The 6022-nt window shown below is 42.0% G+C and overlaps 1 pseudogene; it reads left to right on the forward strand.

The window, feature by feature from the left end:
* Nucleotides 1–2119: 2119 nt before the first annotated feature.
* On the forward strand, nucleotides 2120–2219 carry LOC142201661 (U2 spliceosomal RNA; annotated as a pseudogene).
* Nucleotides 2220–6022: the final 3803 nt, after the last annotated feature.

The following is a 6022-nucleotide window of genomic DNA, read 5'->3' on the forward strand; positions in this document are numbered from 1 at the left end:
ATTTAGCGGTGGCGTTGCCCGGCGTTAACGCGGCGTATACGCGGCGTTAACGCGACGCTACGCGGCGTAAACGCGGCGCTATGTGCAAAAAACACACAAAAAACGCCAGCGTTTACTCCGTGTGAATGCAGCCTTATATGTAGGTATGCGTTATCTCGTCTTGATTATTATATAGTATAGGCAATCCATAAGACTATACTGTAACATTTTGGTACTTCATGGACCTTCCTCAGACAGTATGCAAGTCATATATTGGGCAGAACTAGATTTACTCATCATGTGCACAAATATTGTGGCTTAGCCTGTAAAGGTAACTGAAAGGTTAGATATGATAATAAACCTGAGGATTCAGTAAGTGGAGGCAGGAAAGCAAGCCTAATTCATAATAGAGCAAACCCTTTCAGTTACCACTGTGAACAGAAATAAGAAACATACATTTTATAGATTCGAAACAAGTAAAAAAAAGAAATGCAGAATCTAGAAGAACATAAATCATATGAAAAATGAAGCAAGCAGACAAGTAAATGCTTTCCATGACTTTATTGCATATTAATTGTTTGGGTTTGCTACAAATGAACATCCCACACTAAAATCAAAGAGCAGAGAAATGATTCCAGTATTCTGATGTTTTATTATGTCAAAGCAGGGATTAGAAAGTATTGTAACTGGCATACATAAATAATAGCTGCCAAGACCAACAGGATATCCAGACCTAACAAAGACATGATTTACTGCAAGATCTGTGGAAACACTTCCAACAATACAATGTTTGTGAGCTTCCTGATAGTCAGAATGTGTATGAAGCTGCCAAAAGACAATTACTGTTCTACAGAATATGATTAAATGTATTTAGAATTCATATTATTTATTATATATCACTTACTAGACTGATTTTAGTATAGCCTCTATATCATGATTTATTATTTCTGGTAGGGTGAATGCCGCTGATAGAGAACTGTGTTCTTCACATAGGTGGGGATCCTAGAATTGAATTATTATGCTATTAATAAAATTAATTGCCCCAACACTACAAAAGTCATTATGGAATCATGTGGTATAAATCAATCTAGTATGATAAGTGACTTCACAAAAACCAAATGGCTTCTGGTGTTTTCATGAACTATACGTGAATGGATGCCTTATGGTTGAAACAAAATAAACCCAGTTAAAAGCTTGACACTATTAGTCTACTCAAAGAGAGACAGGAAATTTGAGAAAGACGAGCCTCATCGACACAACCGAGCCATTGGTATCCGTGTATCATCTTGATTTTCACTAACCCATACATTGAATATGTCATGTGACGGCCCCAGGCACATTTTCTGATTATTCACCAATACTAAACCATATCCCCCAACCCCCCTTCCCCCCCCCCCCCCTTTCTACTTTCTTGTCTTCTGGGAAGGATTTTCTGGGCATGGGGTGTCACTTATTTCTGGGCTGCTGGCACCTCCTCTTCTTGACATCTGCCAGATAACCATATCTGAGCAATAGAGATGAAGTGCATGTGCAGTAGTCCAGGAGAAGTGATGTCCTGTGCCCAGAAGGTCCTGCCTGGAAGACAGGTAGGAGTAATTGGGTGGGGGTTGAGTTAGTTAGGAAGGGGTACTAGTGGGTAGGCTAGCTAAGGAAACAGGAATTCAGTGCACTGTCAGCTTGCTAGCGATGTATAATACCATAAGTGCCAGAGGACATGAAGAGTCTTCTTTAAACAGACCAATAAGGCTAGGGTTCCACAGACTAGGTCAGTGATGACGAACCTTTTAGAGACCGTGTGCCCAAACTGCAACTCAAAACTCACTAAATTATTGCAAAGTGCCAACACATCAATTTAACTAGAGATGAGCGAGTACTATTCAAAACTCTTGTTTCGAATAGCACGCACCCATAGGAATGAATGGACACAGCCAGCACACAGGGGGTTAAACGGCCGGCCGCTTCCTTTCATTCCTATGGGTGTGTGCTATTCGAAACAGCCATTTCGAATAGTACTCGCTCATCTCTAAATTTAACCTTAATACTGTGCGGATCCACAAGTACGGACAATTACGGACCTGCAAAATAATCGTGTGAATGAGGCTTTACAGAGCTTTCAATTATAGAAACAATTTTGTACCGTATCGCTTCTCGGCTTTTTGGCTAAGATCAAGTGTAGTATCTGTTCTTATCAGAAGCAATAAGTATGTGAAACTGCCGGAGGTGCTGGACTAGGACCCACCGTGCAGGAGTAGACCGAACGCTGTGGAGATGGGAATGGAGAACCACTTTGGGCATGTTGCTGGGGGATGCAGTTAGTAATCAGTTCTGCCAGTGGTTTTGGCTCTGGCTACTGTAGGGGACTGACAGAATGCTGCTGACGCTGGCAATACGACCACCAGGTGCTTCGGTGCCTGTGGATCTTGGCTGGGGGACAGGGAAGCACTCAAAGGCCTCTAGTGTTGTGCCCTGGGAGCAGAGTGGACCCCGGAGTGCCTTAGACCACTGGGAGTGGGAAACCCACTGGTTTTCGGCACATTGCGTGGCACTAGTTTACACCTTTTTGAGCATCCCACTCCCTATGCCTGGTTTACCAGTGCGGGAGAATTTTTATAGATCCAGCGGTAAACTGGGCTCTTGATAGGCACTTTACCACTTATTTAACTGTTTTTTCACTTCTTTTGTTCACTTGTCACTGTTTTGTGTGTCAACGAAGGGATGCTGTACCCTTTTGGGACGCCCCCGACGGTCGTTTGGGAGGTGAAGTCTGTAATGGACTTCCCTTCTGTCTCTCTTGGTGATCCGCCCTGGGTCGACTGGGGCGGACACAGGTATTCGGTCTGAGTCCAGGAGTATCCTAGGTGGTGGCAGCCCAAGGAGAAACTGGACGAAGGTCAGTCCTTAGTACCCTAGGTGATAGCAGCCCAAGGGGGAAAGGATGTTTGAGGGCTTTCCGCTCTGGCAGTTAGCCCGTTGGTACTCGACTCTGCTTGGTGCCTTTTGGGCCTTGTGGGGAAGGGTAAAGTTGGGAACCCCCTTCCCTTTTGGGAAAGGGTACGTTTTTGACAGTATCCTGGGCCCTTTTTGTAGTGGCACTCCCACTTTTTTCGTGCACTGGGTGTTTATGTTGGCACTGTGTGAGGCCTTCGAAGAAAAAAAACAAAAAAAAAAACAATTTTGTACCGCATTTGGTATCATTTTGAACAATTAATGTTTACTATTTACATCGCACAGGATCTGTTTTATAGTGACCATGCAATGTTGTTATGGCCTATAATAATATCATATGTCTGCTATAAAACTGAAACTGTGTTATATATATAGTGAAGGGCCAACACTCAGTACAGTCTGCTGCACATTGGACCACACGCAGTACATTTTGCTCCACAGTGGCCTCCACACAGTATGATCTGTGCCACAGATGGGTGCCCACAGAGAACGCTCTGAGTGCTACCTCTGGCACCCGTGCCATAGGTTCGCCATTACTGGACTAGGTCCATGTCTAATTCTCTATCCCAAATAGAGTGTTTATTCTTTACAGTGGAATTCCTTATGAAATTGCTCAGGTTATCATGCAGTTTTGAAAGGTTGTATATCGCAGCAGATTAGCTGCCAGCAAATCCCCATTGGCTAATCCATGTCCTGTGTGTGAACCCAGTCTACTGGAGGTCACGACAGCAAACATTTAAGCAACCATGCAATAATATAATAGCTTTAGCCAGTAATCCAGATGTCAATTTACTGGATTTATAGCATGTATATAACATGTAAAATATTATAGAGGTAATTTTATACAGTAAAAACACAGGATGTGAGGTTCTCTGTACTGTACACAGCACACCACAAACTTGGAATGAATAAAGCCTTCAGAAAAAAAGATACAAATGATGAAGATTTTTCTCTGTAATATATATCCCATAATGTCATAACAAAAGATTCTAAATAACAATGACAATAGCAACTGTTTCCTTTGTGCGTCTCAAGATGGATTCTGTGGCATTCAGTATAAATGGTCTGCCTAATGGAAAACACTGAACAACCTTTAATCAAATGTTCCTATTATTTGTAACAGAAGAAAGTCACAGAGCATTTTATAGAATGCATTATATTCTAGATCTCCATAGATATTCATTATATATGACCTTTAGGTTCTGAAATCTGTTAGATCATACTAAGAGGGGGCTGGTGGGAGTGAAATAGATGTGACTGCAGGAACAGACTATTGTAGGCCACATATACTAAGATAAGAGCGCCATTTTTCTGGGGTTATTTATGAACTTTCAGGGTGCAGGCAAAACTATATAAAAGCTTGCTTGCAAGGTGTGCTCATTGTGTTAAATGTACCAGATATTGGGTGGAATTTATTAAGAGTGGTGATCCTTATGGCAGTCTTAATGCATTCCTTCACAGGCGTATGACTTGCTAGAATTACTACGAGGCTCTGGCCTCTTAGGGTAAGTTCATATGTAGTTTTTTGGTCTGGAACATAAGGAGGAGGTCCAAAAGCCGGGTAGCCGCGACTGAAAGCCGGTGCACTGCAACGGCATCCAGCCGCGCACTCCGCTCCAGATTAGGGCCAATGAATGGGCCTAGTCCAGAGGAGGGAGTGTCTTCAGGCCAAATCGCAAAGCGATCGCGAGCATCTCGCTTCTTTTTCCAGGAGCCGGAAGAAACAGCTCCTGGAAAAAACTCTTAAGCGGCTCCCATTGATTTCAATGGGAGCCGTATTTTTGGTCATGATTTTGAGGTGGATACGGCCTCAAAATCCCGACCAAAAAACTATGTGTGAATTTACCCTTACAATTTTAGTTCTTGATCGTAGATCTACACCAGTGACTGGTATAACTGTGGTATAAAAAAGTGGCAATCAGGGCAAAGAGGCAGAGATGCCCCACAATGTGCCGTAGTCAGGGGCAAAACTGATACTAGCTGGTCCGTTTACAATTTCCATTCCATTAATTTCCATTCCATTCATTCCCATCCATTCAATGGGATTTTATCTTGTGTCCTTTAGTGTCCGTTTACAACCATGTCTGTTTTTTTCAAGCGCACAAAAAAATCCTACATGCAGGACTTTTCTGTCCGTTTGAAAAAATGGACAGTAAGTGTCCGTTATTTGTTTAACATTGAGGTCTATGGGCAATGGATCTATAACGGACAGTAACTGACAGCCATCAGTTACTGTCCGTTATGATAGGTGTCCGTTTTAGGGTTTTTTAAACGGACACCTTCTGAGCGGACACCAATGCTAGTGTGAACCCTACCTAAAAAAAAAGCAATGAAAAATGCTTTAGAAAAAAAAGTGATGATGCATTTTTTTCCCACAGCATTTTTTTTGCCACGCTTTGCTGCATGGGGCCTTAGCCTAAGCTGGAAAATACTATGATTAGGCAATAGGAGTCCTGAGAGAATTGCAGCGATAATTCTGCAGATAAAGTAAACCCCTACATGCCACTGGTACTTGTTTTATTGATTTTATGATATGGTATTTGTTCTCCAAGACAACAGTTATGTTCAATACAAAACCGCCAGTTCTACCTAGTCTGGAGGTATGAGGTGGTTATATGCAGCATGCTATCTACATGGCTTTAAAGATGTTGTCTCACAATTAAATATTGCAATTCTTAGACATACAAAAAAAATTCAATTGGAACTGTTAAACAACACTGGTGTGCTTTTGGTTTGTTCTCAGAATACCCACCAAATATGTCCACTGCTGCTGATGACATATGTCCAGTAGTATAGTCGCTTTGCACAGATCCTCTTGCACATGGGTAGTGAAGTGATTTCTGACATTGCATAGACTGGTCAGTAACTACAAGTGCACTACTAGTGTCTTTTTCTTACCAGCAATGGATAGATTTGGTGGACATTCTAAAAGCAAAACAAATAAACACCAGGGGGCAGTATACCAAGTATGTAACTACCATTTATTTCAATTGGACATAGTCTCTCTAGAATTCTGAATGCTGATCTGCCTAGGTCTAGAGTGAAAGACACATATGACACGTGTCACTGTATACCCATGAGTATCATTTTGGTTTCA

The sequence above is a fragment of the Leptodactylus fuscus genome, chromosome 4 (genome assembly GCF_031893055.1).
Source record: "Leptodactylus fuscus isolate aLepFus1 chromosome 4, aLepFus1.hap2, whole genome shotgun sequence".
In the NCBI taxonomy this organism is placed as follows: domain Eukaryota; kingdom Metazoa; phylum Chordata; class Amphibia; order Anura; family Leptodactylidae; genus Leptodactylus; species Leptodactylus fuscus.